Source organism: Aptenodytes patagonicus, chromosome 1, assembly GCF_965638725.1.
Source record: "Aptenodytes patagonicus chromosome 1, bAptPat1.pri.cur, whole genome shotgun sequence".
In the NCBI taxonomy this organism is placed as follows: domain Eukaryota; kingdom Metazoa; phylum Chordata; class Aves; order Sphenisciformes; family Spheniscidae; genus Aptenodytes; species Aptenodytes patagonicus.
The window spans coordinates 7,762,439-7,771,063 of record NC_134949.1 but is presented as its reverse complement, the minus strand read 5'-3'; the positions used below and the strand labels follow the sequence as shown (position 1 = coordinate 7,771,063).

The following is an 8,625-nucleotide window of genomic DNA, read 5'->3' as shown; positions in this document are numbered from 1 at the left end:
GGAATGAATCAAGATCACATGGAGGTGAAAGGAATTATTCGGAGTTGCAAAGGGATTTTGTGTCCCAAAACCGATCCTAGGCTTCCCAAGTCACTGGACTATCTTCCTTTCAGTAACCGAGCTTGCTGAAGTCTGACCAAAGGCTGGAGGTCAGATTGCTGGCAGTCCATGCTTGGGAGACGATCTCAGTGTTGATAAATGTGAAACTTGCACAACTGAAAACAATACCTTTGAAGTGTGTCCAAATTGTAGCTCCTTTCTGCCTCCTCTTGTAAACGGAGGAATGAAAAGAAGGGTAGAGGTGAGCAGGAGAGACCTGTGGGGACTGGAGGAAGGTATTGTAGAAGAAAGCGATGATAGAAGTGATGCTTTTGTCAAAGGTAAAGGTGGAGGGACTCTGAGAAGAGGCGCTGAAGATAGGAGGGTAAAGGAGAACAGAAGCCCCTAGTACAAAAACTGTCCAAGAATAATTTTCCTGTGCTTTCCCCTAAATCCTAATACCAGTTGCACCTTATGACAATAGACCAGTATGTGTAACCTGTGCCTCAAAAAGTGCTTGTGGCCACACTGCTAACATCTCCTACACGACTAAGCACGTCCATGGTTATTTTCCGGTTGTTATGCCATAGACATATCAGGATGGACACACAGAAGTTCTGCTTATCTTAAATAAAGCAGTTAATGCTCTTTCCAGGTGTAAGCAAACCTGCGCAGAAGCAGGCAAGAAATGCCTTGGCAGGAGTTTGTGGTGGCCAGTAGTGTTTGCTGAGAAGTGAAAAGCCCTTGTCTGTCTGTGCCCTTCCTATTTTTTCAGGTGGTGTCCTTAGCTAATGAGAAGCTCTGAGGTTACGCTGAGCTTGAGTGAGCTGAGACATGGGGGGTGAACAACCCACTTCTAAATAAAAGTGGAAGAGGCTGCCCTGCTTGTTATGGCAGTTCTGTAAGTGAGTGAAAGCCTTAATATGCTTGTTGTTCGTTAAAGGTGGGGTTGAGGAGGCGAGCACTGGTCTGAGCAGCAGTCTAGTTTCACGATGCAAGAAAATTTAATCTTTCACACCTCCAGGAGAGCTATCCCTGTGAGTCAGAAGGAGGAGAAAAATCCAGCCCCAGTCTGACTGCAGTCCTGCACGTCTCCAGGTACCTACATCAAACAAGCAAGCCCACCATGCTCCCCCTGCAACAAACTCGCCTCTGATTTAGCCAGGTACTCTGCTGAAACCTCTTAGTAGTATTTTCCAGCTGACAAAGCAGTGGCAGAAACCTTCACAGCATCAGAGCTGCCCCTTCTCTCGCAGTCTGTGGCACATCTCTTAGCCATCCAAACACCAGACCAGCCACCATCAGACCGGCTGTTAGCACAGTGCAACGTGAGCTTGCCCAGGCTTCTGTACTGAGAGCTTGCAGGCAGCCTGAGAGGCTTGAGTGCAAAAAAGGGATCCCCCTGGCACTGTCCGTAGCAGGGTGGCTGTAGGAAAGTCACAGAGATTACGGCAAAAAGGCAGTAACATCTGCTGAGCTATTTAAAGTGGAAGCAAGTGTCTCTATTGAACAACAGACTGTTTTGCGTGTGGTAAATAGTATATACTTTAAAATGTCCCTTGGGGTGAAGAAAGAAGGATGAGAGAACTTCTTTTAATTATCTTGTGTGTGTTCTGACTTAATTCTCAGGAAATTAAGTTCCAAGGAGGCTAGAGATGGCAGCTGCAATACCATGGCCTGAGATTGTCTCCAGCCTGGGGATGTGAACAGAGCCAGTGGTCTCAGGAGAGCTGCGGGAGAGCCCGGCTGCGGGGGACCTGGACAGCGGTCCTCCAGGTGGCACTTCCCCCCCGGCTTCGAAAAAAGCCTCTTCCCCAAGGCAGCATGAGACTGTACAGTCCTGCTGGAGATGCTGACATCCTACTAATGGAAAACTTCTGTCCCCGTTGCTTGCCTCCCTAAAAGCATCCATGAGGTTTTTATTTTGCATAAAAAGAGGCTCCTCAAACTCATTACCTAAATCCCCCAAAATAATTGCATTGTTTATTTTGGGCACAGGAATGCATGCTGTTGGGAGGTCTGTCTGTGTATCACCCCCAAAGTTGCGGGTTTTTGTGGAGGCTGTAGGCTATTTCTGGGTTTGCTGTAACACTTGCCACTCATTTCAAAAGGCACTTGATAAAGTTGATTTAGTATCCTCATTGCTTCATAGTCACAGTACCTAAGTGGTAGGGAAGAGGCAAGTTCAGTTAGTGGATCAGCTTAATTAAATGCTTGTGTTAATTTTTAATAAGCCGAACAGAATGTTTTTATGGGTCGAAGGTCAGGGCTGACTGCTATGGAATCTTCCCACAGCAGCCCAAAAAAGAAGTACGAAGAAAGTTTGGCAGGCAAACCTGTTGAAGGGCTGGTGTTAGTGCCTGTAGGTGGCATAAATGCAGCATGTAATTGCAATGCTACAACTCATCTGCAACGTTTAGTCTGTTTGGCAGCTCAGTAGGTTTGCAGTAAAGTTGAAGCTTTTATTTTTTAACTTACACCAGAGTGCTTACTAGAGAATATCCCAAGTTCTTTTTATATTTTAGATGACATAAAGTGTATTAAACGTCTCTTTGGTTTTGCTTGTAAGTCAAGAATGTTAGTTTTCTTTCTCTCTTTTCTTGAAAAAGCTTTGAATGCCTGCAAAATAAACCATCCTTTATCGCACTCCACATCACAAACTTGAGTCACAAAGTAGGAAAAATCCAGTTTTCTTACAACCCGAAACAACCAAACCTCCAAACGGTACCTGGGACACTGATCAGTGTTCACTGGATGAGCTGCTGACCCACGCTGAAGTATCCCGAGGGAATCATCCAATGACTCCAGCTGACGCAGCGTTGTCCTGAAGATATGAACCTCTTCCAAGTTACTCCGGTACAGTTCTTCTCTGCCACCGTTCAGCCAATTGCAGATTATTCTTGACAGGAGTAAGGAGGCACCAAAGGCTAATTAAACACAGCAAACGTACTTCATAGCTAGAACTGAGAACTAGCACAAGTCACCTTTGGCAAAGCTTTGTTGGCTGTTATGAAAATCAACTATGTATGATTTTCCTTAGAGTAAGAATAAGCGTGTGCCACAGATAATTGCACATATAGTCTGTGTAAATAAAACCAGAAATACGTAATATTCTCATTGCTGTTTTGAGAATTGCTGTAGATGGTATCAGGCACTACCATCTCTAGGCACATCTATGATGGTCATGGTTGGCTGAACAAATTTATTACTCTTGTCAAGTCTGAGAACTTTTAAACATAAATACAAAGGATTTTTTTTTTCCAAGGAAAATAATAGAAAAATCTTCCAGTAACTTCTTTTTACATTTTTGGCCTTTTTCCTCTCCACGTCCCAGTTTTTCCGTCTCCTAAATGATGTCAAATTCACTTTGCAGGAATGTTGAAAGGTTTTAATAATAGATAGGAAGTGTACTGAGATTCTTGGCTGGAGGATGCTCTGTAAATATAAACTGTTATGGTTAATAATGCAGACCTAAGTTATGACATGAATTACAAAGGGTGCCATGAGGCAATCCCAGAGCTTTCCAAGCAAGCTCCGTGGTAAAATATTCCTGAAATTCACTTTTGTGCTCTGGGTGGAAAACCTCGTGTTCATTGAGCACTGGCATGAAGTTTATACTCTGCAGGGCAAGTTCAATACAAAACTGAGCGGTGTTTAAACTAGCAGTTTAAGAAGAGCCAACTAGCAAAATCGGTCGCGATCAGCATCAGGTCAGTTAGTGACAGATGTCTTCATTTTAGGCAAAGAGCTGATTTAGGGGTGAGGGTGCCAGCTTGAAACAAGAAGTTCATTGTGTGCACTGTCAGAGATTTACTGCGTGACCTTGAGGAAGTCGTTTAATTTTACTGTTTCTTGAGTTCTTTATCTGAAAAAAACCAAAAAAGAGCATTTTCCCTTCCTCCCAAGGGTGTTATGAGGATAACCACATTAATTAGTTGCCTGCTTAGAGGTGAGTGTAATAGGGTGGAGTAGCTAGAACATAGCTCTTCCTTATCTCTGCTGACCAGTCCTGGTCAGTATCATGTCAACTAAATTGATTTTTGCAGAAGGTGATTAAATACAATTAAATGTCCATGTTAAAACCAACGCTAAGATTAGCTTTATTGAACTGAGATCAAAGTGGTGATAGATTCTGAGCTCCTTTTATTAAAAAAGCGTTAATGGGATCCATGCAGAGCTGACAGAACGATTTCCTTTCCCACAAACCCACCGTTATCTATAAAGCTAAAAGATGAAATTAGAGTTCTTTTTTTAAACTACAGAGCAGTCTCTTTTTTTTTTTTTTTAAAGTGTTAATGATCCCTGTCTTTAGCTAACTTGTTAACATTCCTTTGGCAGCTTTACCAGTTTCTGCTGTTCAGCTTAAGGTTTTTATTTTCTTTTTGCAGTATGTAAAGAATTTTTTGACAGATTTTACAATTCACTTAAAAGAAATTCAGATTTTGCTGTGGACACCATAGCTGGTCAGCAGCTGTGGGGATGCAAAAGGAAAAGAGCAGCATCTGGAATCATTCTCCTTTGTTTTAAGTTCTGAGAAAGTCCTAGTTAAATGACAGAATTTCTGTTCGATAAAACACTGTCCATCTGCACTCACAGACATTAATTCAAATCCAGTAATGACAATAATAATGATAATTGCGAGGAACAGAGGACAGTCCTGTGGCCTGTGTGAAGCGAATCTGCGTTTAATTTTCGGTGTATATGGCTGCATGTTGTTGGACAGCCATTGAAATCAGCGGGACTCTTTCCAGCAGCTTCCCTGGTCATTGGCTGGGGCCCTAAACGGCCTATTACAACAGGGGAAAATTAACATAGTTGTTGGCAGCTCATCAGCTGATGACTGAATAGATACACTGAAATCCCCATCCACCTTTCCAGACTGAAACTGGGAAAGGCCAGGGGTGCAGAGGAGGGAGGCTGCGCTGCTGCTGAACAGACAGCCGCACTGTTCTCCCTTAGTGACAACTTCAGGGCTTCAGAGGTGTTTCAGGCACCCAATATTTTTTTACTGTGTGACGTTCTGGTTTTGATGACCTGGGTCCAGATAGCTGCCTGTAAAAGAATAGCTATCACTTCCGTGGAAAGCTGCACGTGTTTATGGAGACTGAAAGACTTCTCGTTCAGGGCAGACCTGGGATCCAGGCAGCTGGGACACATTCTGTCGACCACAGGAGCTTTGTGCAGTCAGGCGGTTTGTGTTGTAAAGTCTCTCCATGCTCTGATGTTAGTCAGTCGTGCTGCAGGGACTCCGCACTTCTGTGGAAGCGGGAGGGGAATCCCTGAGGTCTTCGCAGAAGAGCTGCTGCAGAAGACGTGCTGCTTTCTGGTAGCTCACAAGGGACAAGTCCTGCTCCACCAAGAAGCAGTTTTAGGCCAGCTTCAGCGCAGCCTTAACACAGCAGACATTTCTGCAGCTCCACTCTCTCCCATGGACCTACCCTTTGAAGAAAAGCATACGCTGGATTTTCAGCTCTGGATTTTCCCAGGTTATCATTTGGGGATTTTCCTGGCCTATTCTCATGCCCAGAGGTTATTCCTCTGAGTGCTGTTCAACCACAGAGCAAAAAGATAAGATCTGCGCGAAGAACTTACAGTCATAATAAAAGTGAAGAAATGAGCCAAACCAACAGGAATTCCCTGGGGTGCAGAGAAACAGTGAATCGGTCTGGCCAGAAGATGTGCAGAGGTTTCAGCGGATCTTTCTCCTGTGCTGAAGAGTGCTTATCTACCACGGGTCCTGGTGGGACAGATTGGATGGGTAGAGGTGGAAGACTCTCATCCTTGATTTAAAACCACAGGTGGTCTACGCTGCTCTACGCTGTAAAAGCCAGTAGGAAAACCCCGCTGCTTTCAATGGGGTGAATTCTACCATGAGAGAGGAGTGCTTCATTGGTGTATCACCTTACTCATTAATTCATTTAATTGCACATTCATTATGTTTACTCATGTGACAGACGGACACAATCCAGGCCTTACCTTCAGGATTTATTATAGGTACAAAATTAAACAGAATGTTGCCAAATAGTAGTAACATCATTCAATAGCACCTTGAAAATCCATTATTTGCACATTATCAACATCCTTTATGAGCAGGTCTGGCACTGCTGTGCCCTCCACTTTGCCATGTGTTTTAACCCATGGAAGAGGGAGTCCCGTGATCTTAGCAAGTGACTTGTGGCAGTCAACACCCCTGACTTGGGTGCCTTCTACTCCCATGGACTTCTGGGGGTGTGAAAGCATTCCCCACTTGGCAGCATCCCCTCTCTTTTGTCTTGGCATTAATTCCCTGTCCTGTGTTTTTCAGTGCTGTTACTGTGGAGCCACGAGTAACACATCCACAAAAATCATTGCTGAAGTGAGTTGCATGGTGGGTGCCCATGTGCTCCTGCCAAAGATCTGTGAAAAGTTTAAGACGGCAGATACTCATCTTGGTAAGCTCAAATAAGGTAGGTGAGCTTTGGGGTCTCATTGTCTAGTGGCATTTGTTTGTCCCTCTGGGTCCCTGCCCACAGACTCTTTCCATTCTTTAGCCTTTCTAAACCTAAGCAGAAAGGGAAATAAGTAGTTCTGTACTCCCTCCCTCCCTCCTCTCGTCTACTTATGGCTCAGGCCAGGAGAATTAAAGAGTTTATGCTTTCATCCTAGCCAGAGCAGTCTTTGTTGGAGGCCTGTCTGGATGACTCACTCGTGCGGATGGGCACTTTCCCAGCTCTGCAGTGAAGGAGGAGCAGTGCTGACTCCTTCAGAGAGAGGTTGCTTGTTCGAGTTGAGCAGCTGTTAACAAAGACTGCAGAGTTTTAAATAACCCAAATAAATGAAATCTCTTCTCCCTCTTCAGTTAATCAGGCCTTGCTTTCTTTGTACGTCAAAAACCTGCTTGCTTTCCTCTTACCCAGACGGTTTTTCATGGCTGATAAAAACCGAATGTAGGACATAAACAGCCAGTCCCATGGACTGAATGAAGCCTCAATTTCCAGTGGCTTCGTGTCTTGTGGATCTGCTGCTTTTGTCCTAGTAAAGCGCAAGGCTTGGCATAAGGCTTTTTCATGGCTGGGCACTTCTCGTGATTCACTCCCCTGTGTGATCTCTCTAGTAAGATTTATTCTACAGCCTTTCTCTTGGGGAGGGGAAGGCTGTAGAGATCCTGAACTATGGGGAAGGAAGTGAGACAGAGGAGATGGTGCCACCACCTCTAGAGATGTCATGGACTAGCAAAGCCCCGGTCCTTGGCTTTAAATACTTAGAGCTGCAGACAGATCACTGGAGGGTACGGGACTGCAAACCCATGTCACTTGGGGTGCAGCAGCTGCTCTCCTCAACGCTGCCACCCCCTGCATTACAGCAATCGCTTTGCAGCATTTGCACGAACTGGGTGATTTTTTCCTCTCTGGCAGCACAGAGGAGTTACAGACAACGTGAAAACTTATGTGCTCTCTAAAGCGTCTCTCACATTCTTTCCTCTTGCAGAAAGGAAACTGGACTTAAAATCCATGGAGCTCTCCAGGAGGATGAGAGAGGCTGAGCTCTGGAAGTTACTGACAGGCTGGGGAGAAGTAAGCAGGGCCTGTATGGAGAAAGCAGAGCTTGTGAGCCTGATTAAGGAGCTGGTCCTGAAGTGTATGTGCGGAAACCCCAGATCAGACCTTTAGCTGACACCCGTATCAAGCCCATATTGGTCACAGATACTGTCTAAAGGGATGGTTAGGGTTTTTATTGGGAATTGCTTTTGTAGCACCCTAGCAGTGCAAGGCATTTTTCAAACACCTTCAGGAAAAGTTACTAACAGACATGCAATCATTAATTATTTACCTTGCAATAGGTGAGCAGAGGTCCCAATATGCCAAGACCTATACATACACGCACATGGACACACACACACATACAGAGAAGCTGGTTTCCTACATTATTCTCTGAGGACATGGTGTAAATAAAGCCACAGACAAAATCCATAAATATATAAAAGGTAGGGGCTCTGCCCTATTGCCTGTGAAGTCAGGGGTCTCTCACTGATGATACTGAGAGCAGAATTAGCCATGGGGTATTCCTGGAGCACATGATACTGTGGGATGGAGATAGGGAAGGAGGGAAGTGCCAAAACACAGTGGAGGTGAAACTCGTGTGCCCTGGCTTAGCTGCCTGAAGCACAAGGTCCTGAGCTAGTTCACACATGGCAGAAATGGGCACCCCTAGAGGTGCTTTCAGCCCATCGTTTTTCGGGGCACTGGCAAGTCCTTCGCACGCAGAGATCTCACTTCCACATGCGTAGTCTAGTGCAGGCGGATCCTATCCTACGTTCTCTATTCCTTTTTCTCTCTTTCAGCACAGGTAGGCAAGTGAGCAGCAGTACAGATAAAAATTGCAGCTATTAGTCAGAAAATGCTAACCAAAACTAACCAGCCTAAAGCCTGTGTTGCTAGGAAACAATCTGCCTCTTGCTATGCATTGCTACCATTTGTATGTATCCACTCTTCTGATTTTCTTATTAATATTCTTTGCCTCAGACCCAGTAAGAAATTTCCACTACAAGCTGGCACAGAATCTAATCCTCTCCAGGTCCCACAATGGTTTAGTTTAACCTCGGATCGC

At 44.8% G+C, this 8,625-nt stretch overlaps 1 long non-coding RNA gene across 1 annotated transcript; it reads left to right on the top strand.

Moving 5' to 3' along the window:
• Positions 1 to 1,077: 1,077 nt before the first annotated feature.
• Positions 1,078 to 1,831, top strand: LOC143155654 (uncharacterized). Its single transcript, XR_012994444.1, has 2 exons — positions 1,078 to 1,137; positions 1,669 to 1,831. It is a non-coding gene; the product is annotated as an uncharacterized LOC143155654 (long non-coding RNA).
• Positions 1,832 to 8,625: the final 6,794 nt, after the last annotated feature.